Source organism: Phyllostomus discolor, chromosome 4, assembly GCF_004126475.2.
Source record: "Phyllostomus discolor isolate MPI-MPIP mPhyDis1 chromosome 4, mPhyDis1.pri.v3, whole genome shotgun sequence".
NCBI classification, from domain to species: domain Eukaryota; kingdom Metazoa; phylum Chordata; class Mammalia; order Chiroptera; family Phyllostomidae; genus Phyllostomus; species Phyllostomus discolor.
The window spans coordinates 148,380,678-148,389,391 of NC_040906.2; positions in this window are offsets into that span (position 1 = coordinate 148,380,678).

Here is an 8,714-nt window from a genome sequence, read left to right on the forward strand (position 1 = left end):
ATATTTCATTTTATAGGTGACTATTGAACATTTGGGTGCTATGAATCACCTCATATATAACCTTCTATACACATACAAGTGTACCCATGGGATAAATTCCTGCAAGTGGCATTCCTGAGTCAAAAGATATAAAGGTTTTTCATGCTGACAGATATTGCTACATTGCCCTTCAATTTGGCTTTTTCAGTAGTCTTTGACTAATCTCTCTGCTTTGATTTCATCCTTAAGATGTTGCTAGAGGCAATTTCTAAAATGAAACTCTAATCATGTTACTCTGATTCCTCAAAATCATCAGTAAAATACATAATTCTTCTTTTTTAGCCAGGCTCCCCTCTTACCATTTCTTTAGGTACATTTTATACTCTGGTTGAACTAGTTCATGTATCTCATACAAGCTGTGTTTCATTCCTCTCTGTACAATACATACTGTTTCCTCTGCTTGAAATACCTGCTCATCCCCCAATACTTGGTTTAGTTGTTTCTTACTCAAATGGAGTAGGATGTACATTCTTGCTACCACAGTGCCAGGTACCTATCTCTGAGGTTGCCCTATGTCACTGAATAGTAATTACCTGTTGATATCTGTCTCTCCTAGGTCGTCAACTAAATAGCTGTAGAATTGATTCCACACACAGAAAATGTAAAAACAATGTAGAATCCAGTCAGGTAATGAGGAAATTTGCTGAATTCAATCAACTAGTGAGGGAAATTAGCTATAGCCCCAGGTGGGGTAAAGCATACTATCTACCCAAATGAAATGATAAAAAAAATCAAGAGATGATGAAAATTGGGTAAACATGAAATGTGAAGAACACCCAGGGAATGCATAAGGCCTATTTGTCTAGCCTCGTTTCCTGTCTTCTAGTCTCACTTTATGTCCAGGAATATCAGACTATAGTATGCAATTGTTTCTCAGACTAACCATAAAGACTGTACATTTTATGCTTTCTACTTGGAACTTACTTTTGCATTTTAGCTGCATGTTGAATGCCAGCTCTCTCATCAAAACCTAGATCAGAGGTTGACTTCTCTGGAAAACTGTCTCTAGATTTGAAGAATCATTTCCTCCACTTTAATACTTCTGAAAATTGAACTTTTTTCATTGTTTTCTCACACAATATTGTAATTTATTTATGTGCATAGCTATTGGCCTTGCCTATGCATGAAATAACCATATGTTTAGCAATGTATTTAGTATATAGCATATGCACATTTAAACATACGGGTGGCTATATCAAACAATTTCTTTGATCAGTTTTGTTAAAAGCAGTGCCCAGAATCCAAAAATCACTCCTTAAATCCTTGGTACAAATGCCAACTTTAGATTCCTTATTCCAGACTCTTTAGATGCTTATCATCACTCCATACTCCATATTACCCCAACCTGATGTTGATCCTTGGCAACATTCTTGAATGGATCATTAATCATTTGCCATACAGCCACTTGGAGAAGGAAGCAATGTTGATCAGGATCCAGGAAGACTCATTAAGAACTAGTGATGACACATTAATCTTAATCCCACATTTTAAAGAATGGATTATGAGACTCATACTTCAGGGTATTGATGGATTCCCAAAAGAATTTGAGGTGGCTACAAAAACATATACAGAAAAGAAAAACAAAACATATATTTCAGAGAATAGACAAATCAGGATGGAATACTCAAAGCATGTCAGGGGAGATGTTAGTTAATGTACAATGTATTGGTTTGGTAAAACTGCCATAACAAAGTATCACAAAGTGGGTGGCTTAAACAAAAGAAATTTCTCTTCTCTTCTCAGAATTTTTGAGTCTATTAATATGAAATCTGTATGTAGGGGATATAGCAGTGAACAGACAAAGTTCTCTACCATTGAGTTTATATTTTAGTGAGCAAGACTAAACAGGATAAATAAGTAAAATATATGATATGTTAGGCACTGATAAGAACTAAGAGGAAAAAGAGAATGACTGGGGAGGGATATAGGGATTGTGTGGGTGTGTGTAAACATGTTGTCATTTTAGGTAGGGTGGCTTTGCCGTGAAGAACATATTTGATCAACATCTGAAGGAAGGGGAGAGTGAGTTCTTTAGATAGCTCAGAGAAGATCATTCTGTGCAGAGAGAAGACTTCATCATTTGAAGTGTTCTTCAATGATTCCAGCATTTGGGTTATTGGGGACCTTTTTGAGTATCTACTTGTTTGGATTTGTCTTCTACTACATCTCACTGACCCACCATCTTCCTCACCTAGGATTCTAGGATGGTTACAGTGGAGTAACCTACTCTTTTAGACCATTTTTTCCATCTCTTTTCCAGGCTGCTTCACATCTATTTTTTTTCTGGTTGCCTGGCTATGCTCCTCTGCCATGCTGCCATCTGGGTCCCTAGTTGCTGCTGTGACATGTCTTACCCCTGATCTGTAAGAATTTTAATTTAAGACAACCCATTAGAACAAAGCCTGTTCAAAATGAAGTTGAATCTGGTAAAGTGACCAAATTAATCCCTCTTTATTAAGTGTAAAAAAATGCAGATATCAAAGCTAAAACCCAGGTAAATGACTGAAATTCAAAAACACCCTCAGAGATTCCAAGATTGCTGCAGAGTAGGTGGAAGCTTCACTCACCTTCTCCCAGCCCCAAACCAGATTTACAGCTAAATTATAGAGCAATCAGCCTGAACCAACTGAAGCCTGCCTTAGCTGAAACATTTTAACCAGGGATTTACAGAAGAAGCCACATAGAGATTGGTAAGAAAGACAGAGACATGGAGGGGGTTATCCCCTGCACCCAAGAGTGGCAGGCTGAGAAGCTGGAGGGATATTGCAGCAGCAAAATTCCCTCCCCTCAGGAGTGTGGGGGTCTTAGCCCCATGCAGGGATCCTATCCAAGAGCAACAGAGATGGGAAGAGGAGCCTACACTGCATTTGGTGGTGAAAATTAGTGGGAATTCAGTCCTCCTGGGAGACCCAGATGCCACCTTTCCAGGGACAACCACTCTTACTGTTACGGCACCAGTCTGGGGAGTGCGCTGTTTGGTCCCTGACAGCTGGCAAAGGAATTAGGCTGTCCTGGGTCCTGCAGAGGGGTCTACTGGCTGCACCCAGTGGTGAACTTTGGGGCCCTTAATTTCTAGGGAGACTCCTGGTAGAGACTCAGATAGTGAATAAACTGTGGAGTTTTGAAAAGGGCACTGGTCTTTCCTACCTCAAGTGCATAGTTGGTCCTCCTCCCCTGCAACTGTTGAGTCACTTGGCTGGTACTATCCTGCTGAGTTCAGCCAGGAAGGGGGATAAGAGTGCTACACAGAGCTTGTGTTTTCAGAGCATGTCTTCCAGGGACGCTTTTGTCTGGGAATCACTTGGGGGGATGCTGTGGTATATGGCTACATCATGGGAGTGGGGGTCACTCCTATCTCCCCTGTGAGCTGAGTCTGTACTACCCCAGGGAAAGGGAAGAAGTGCTCCACCCCAACCCATAGGCTTCTGGGCACCACCCCTACAAGGAGACTGTTTGGATCAGCCCTGTCAAGTCTTGAACACCCTAGGCTCCTGAGCTCAGTTCTATGGGGAGAAGAGAGAGCTGCTGGGAGCTGGGACATTCAGAGTTTGAGTGCCTCAGAGGCTATTGGCTGGAACTGGGACAAAGTGCTTAGTGCCCTCCTGCAGGCTGGGTCAGCATCACCCAAAATGGGAGACTCTTGTGGCCTGTCCTCTTGAGCACAGTGGTAGTACCTGGCAGAGCTTGCTCCTGAATAGGGTATGGCTGGTTGCACCCAACTTGAACTTGTGGTGCATCCTTCCTAGGGGAACTAGAGTTGGAGGCTGGCAGTGACTGAGTGGTTTGGTGCTGGAGTAAGGGTCACTATCCCCTGATTGAGTGCTTGACCATATGACCCACAAGTAGGGGAACAACTAGCCCTGTCTTTCCAACCCTGGTTGCCCCACACTACCAAGCTAGCAACACGTGGAAGGGTCTGTGAGTTGTGGCCCATCTGGGTCTACTCTACAGTCTTTCTTCAGAAGGTTCTGGAGAAAGACCAGGCAACCACAGGGGAAGGAGGGGTAGCTGACACACAGAGGTGGGCCTCAGGGAGCATTAGTCTTTTTACAGATCTGCCCCTAGCTCTATGCTGAAGGAGGCTGACCCTAATACACAAGTTGACCCCTCGCATAAACACCCAGGCCTGGTAAATGTAGCCATAAACAAGAAACAGAGTGGCAGCGATGGACTGGTAGCCCGAGGCCTATTGCACAAATATCTGATACGACATGTATCTGGGTCCATCCAAATGGAACCAGAACTAACACAATCAGGGGTAGGTTTCAAAACAGAAGAGAGCTTGACCCATCCAGCCATACAAATGGCCCACCCAAAGGGGCATTCTGGCAGGCACCAGACCCTGCTGGGAACAACTCTGCCTGGGGGCGGGGGCAGCCCCTACACAATGCCTCATACATGGTGATGATGTAGCATTTACCCTTATAGTAGTCAGCCAGCCTGAAGGGTTAACACCACCCACAAAAGGGTCAACAGCTTTCAAGACTCAACTACAATGAGAGGGTGCACATAACCCAAAAGAAATTTTTGGAACATGAAGTGCAGATGACCTGGAAGATTGTGTCACTGAGCCCAACAAGACACCTTCATCATAAAGCCATCAAAACAAGTTAGGGAGTCATGGCAGATCTACCTAATACACAGAGACAAAATAGAAAGACAAAGAAAAATGACCCAAACAAAAAAAAAGAGAGAGAGAAATACTCAGAAAAGGAATTAAATGAAATGGGTGAAATGGAAGCAACAAAAATGCCAGATGCAGAGTTTAAAATAATGGTTTTAAAGATGCTCAAGGGCCTTAGGGGAAGAATGGATGATCTTAGTGAGAACTTAAACAAAGAGATAGTAAGCATTTAAAAGGACACATAAAACCCATAAAAAACAGTCAGAAATGAAGAATATCTGAAATGAATACACCAGAAGGAATCAACAGCAGGTCAGATGAAGCAGAGGATCGAATGAGTGATTTAGAGTCAGGATGATAGTAGACACCTAATCAGAGCTCAAAAAAAGAAGAGAATATTAAAAAATGAGAAAATTCTAAGGGGCCTTTGGGACAACATAAAGGGTAACAACATCCACATGATGGGAGTACCAGAAGGATAAAAGAGTGAGCGAGGAATAGAGAAGCTGTTTGAAGAAATAATGGCTGAAAACCTACCTAACTTGGTAGAGGAAAAAGTCACACAAGTTCAGGAAGCACAGAGTCTCAATTAAGATGAATCCAAAGAGGCCCACATGACGATACATCATAATTAAAATGGCAAAAGTTAAAGACAAGAGAAAGAATCATAAAGGCAGCAAGGGAAAGGCAATTATTTACCAACAAGATAGTTCCCATAAGGCTGTCACCTACTTCTCAACAGAAATACTTCAGGCCAGAAGGGATTGGCATGAAATATTCAAAGTGATGAAAAGCAAGGGCCTAAAACCAACACTACTTTATCCAGCAAGCCTATCTTTTAAAATTGAAGGTGAAACAAAGAGCTTTCCAGACCCCCCTCCCCTCCAAAATTAAAAACCTAAAGTAGTTTATTGCCATCAAACTAGTATTGGAATAAATGTTAAAGGTCTTACTTTAAGAAGAAATAAAAATAAATACATATATACATAGAGAGGAACATAGATATAAAAAATAAATGACAATGGTAAGTACCTATCAAGAGTAAACTTAAATGTAAACAAATTAAAAGTCCAATCAAAAGACATAGGATAGCTGAATGGATAAGAAAATATCACCTATTTATATGCTGTCTACAAGGGACCCACCTCAGGACAAAATATACAAACAGACTGAAAGTGAAGGGTTGGAAAAAAATATTCCATGCAATGGAGATGAAAAACAAAGCTGGAGTACCTGTTTAACAGACTTCCAAACAAAGGCCAAAACAAGAGACAAAGAAGATCACTACATAATATTTGAGGAATCAGTCCAACAGGAGGATATAACCCTTGTAAACATACATGCACACAATATAAGAGCACCTAAATACATAAGGAAAATCTTGGTGGACATGAAGGGAGAGACTGATAGCACATAATACATAACAGATATACTGAGACAAAGAAATATGGCCCAAATGAAAGAAAAAATCAAAACTCTAGAAAAAGAGCTAAGTGATGAGGAGATAGATAATCTATCAGACACAGAGTTCAAAACACTGGTAATCAGCATGCTCACAGAATTGATTGAGCTTGGTCTCAAAATGAAAGAACAAATGAAGGATACCCAAAGTGTAATAAAGCAAAATATTCAGGGAACCAACAGTAACAGGAAGGAAACCTGGACTCAAATAACAATTTGGAACAAAAGGAAGAAATAAACATCCAACCAGAACAGAATGAAGAAATAAGAATTCGAAAAAAAAGAGAGGCTTAGGAACCTCTGGGACAACTTTAAGCACTCTAATATCCGAATAATGAGGGTGCCAGAAGGAGAAGAGGAAGAGCAAGAAATTGAAAACTTAGTTGAACAAATAATGAAGGAAAACCTCCTTATTCTGGCAAAGTAAATAGACTTCTAGAAAGTCCAGGAATCCCAGAGAGTCCCAAAGAAGTTGGACCCAAAGAAGAACACACCAAGGCACATTATCATTAAGTTACCCAAGATTAAAGATAGAGAATCTTAAAAGCAGCAAGAGAAAAGAAGACAGTTACCTACAAAAAAGTTCCCATTAGACTATCAGCTGATTTTTCAAACCAAACCTAGCATGCATGAAGGGACTGGAAAGAAATATTTGAAATCATGAAAGGCAAGGACCTGCATCCAAGATTACTCTAACCAGCAAAGTTATCATTTAGAATAGAAGGGCAGATAAAGTGCTTCCTAAATAATGTCAAGTTAAAGGAGTTCATCATCACCAAGCCCTTATTATATGAAATGTTAAAGGGGCTTAGCTTATCTAAGAAATAGAAGAAGATAAAAAACTATGAACAGTAAAATGACAACAAATTTACAACTATCAACAACTGAAACAAAAACAGAAAGAAAAACAACAAAAACAAAAGCTAAGCAAACAACTAGAACAGGAACAAAGTGAGTGAGATAGACATCACATGGAGGGTTTTCAGTGGCAGGGGAGGGGAGGAATGGGGGAAAAGGTACAGGGAAGAAGCATAAATGGTAGGCATAAAATAATGAGATGTCAAAAATGGCATAGGAAACACATGAACTAAGGGGGGATGCTGGAGGGTTTGGGGATGCAGGGTGGAGGGGGGTAAAGGGGGGAAAATTGGGAAAACTGTAATCGCATAGTCAATAAAATATAATTAAAAAAGAAAAAGTTACTGTAATGTTAAAGTTAGCAAACTTAGTATAGCAATTGTTACTGGTCTTAAGCTAACGTTAATTACATCAGAAGGTACTAATAAACAGCACTCTGACTCATGTGTCAGGGGAAAGAAAATCACTGTTACAAACAGCCCTTGGAGTGAGACTCAGGGAAACAGTGTGACAAAGTGGCCTCGGTGCAGTAGGAGAAGTAAGAACAGGGTCCCAGGTTCCCAGGCTTGGGTCTCAGGGTCCCAGGGGGAGGGTGGAGTCTGTGGCGGGGAAGATTAGTGCTGGGGAGTCCTCGTGTCCTTCGGGTTTAACTTTGCCCTCTCAACCTGTGTGAAGCCCTTCCTCTTCGGTATTCATAAACATCCGTAGTTCTCACTCCAACTGGGGATCTGGTTTCTGGAGAAGCCAATCAGCATCATCACTGTTGCGGTTTAGAATGTCTCCACAGACCCGCCCGGACTCACATACTTCCTAGACCCCCGAGGATGCAGGTCATAGGGTCCCCAAACCTCCTCCCAGGGGCTTTGGTCCTCACCAAGACCTGGGCGGGTGAGCAAGGGTCAAGAGGAAAGACCTCTGCAAGGGAGGAGCGAGGGGACCAGGTGAGGAGCAGGATCCCAGGAAAGGAGCATTTCCACCACCACCACTCCGGATCCCAGACCTCCCATTCTCACCTGAACCACCTCCTGTCCCAACTCCTTCCTCTTCGCTGGCCCCTTCCCTTCTGATCTCCATCACCCCGTTCCCCATCTCCTGGTCCCCTTTGCCCCTCCTGTCTCCCTGCCTCCAGTCTCCCATCCCTGAGATATTTCAGCACCACTGTGTCCTCGCCGGCTTTGTGGAGTCCTGGTGCTTCGAAGTTAGCTACATGGACAACACGCAGTTCATAGTTCGTGCTGTTCCACCACTGTCCCGCAAGTCTGAGGATGGCGCCACGGGGGCCAGGGGTGGAGCAGTTGGAGCCAGATTGTTGGGACCTGAACTACTGGATGTGTCAAGGACAAGGCACAGATTACCCAAGTGCAGCTCCACAACCTGCCTGGCTACTACAACCAGAGCTAGAATGGGTCTCACACTCTCCAGTGTCTGCCTGGCTGTAACATGGCTTTGGATGGGTGCTTCAAGGTGGCCCGTGTGGCAGAGCCCATCAGGAACTACCTGCAGGGCAGATGCCTAGATGTGTTCCTCAGATACCTGGAGAAGGTGGAAGAGATGCTGCTAATGCAGAACTGATACAGAGAGATGGATCAGAGGAGGAGGTTGCCCAAGGTAATAGTAAACAGCCTAGGGTGGGACTGGTGAAGCTAAATGCCCCCAGAGCCCATGGAATTATGGGTGGGAAGATTTGAAATAAAAGAAGCACTCTCTGACTCTGGGAGGGGAGAGGGTGCTG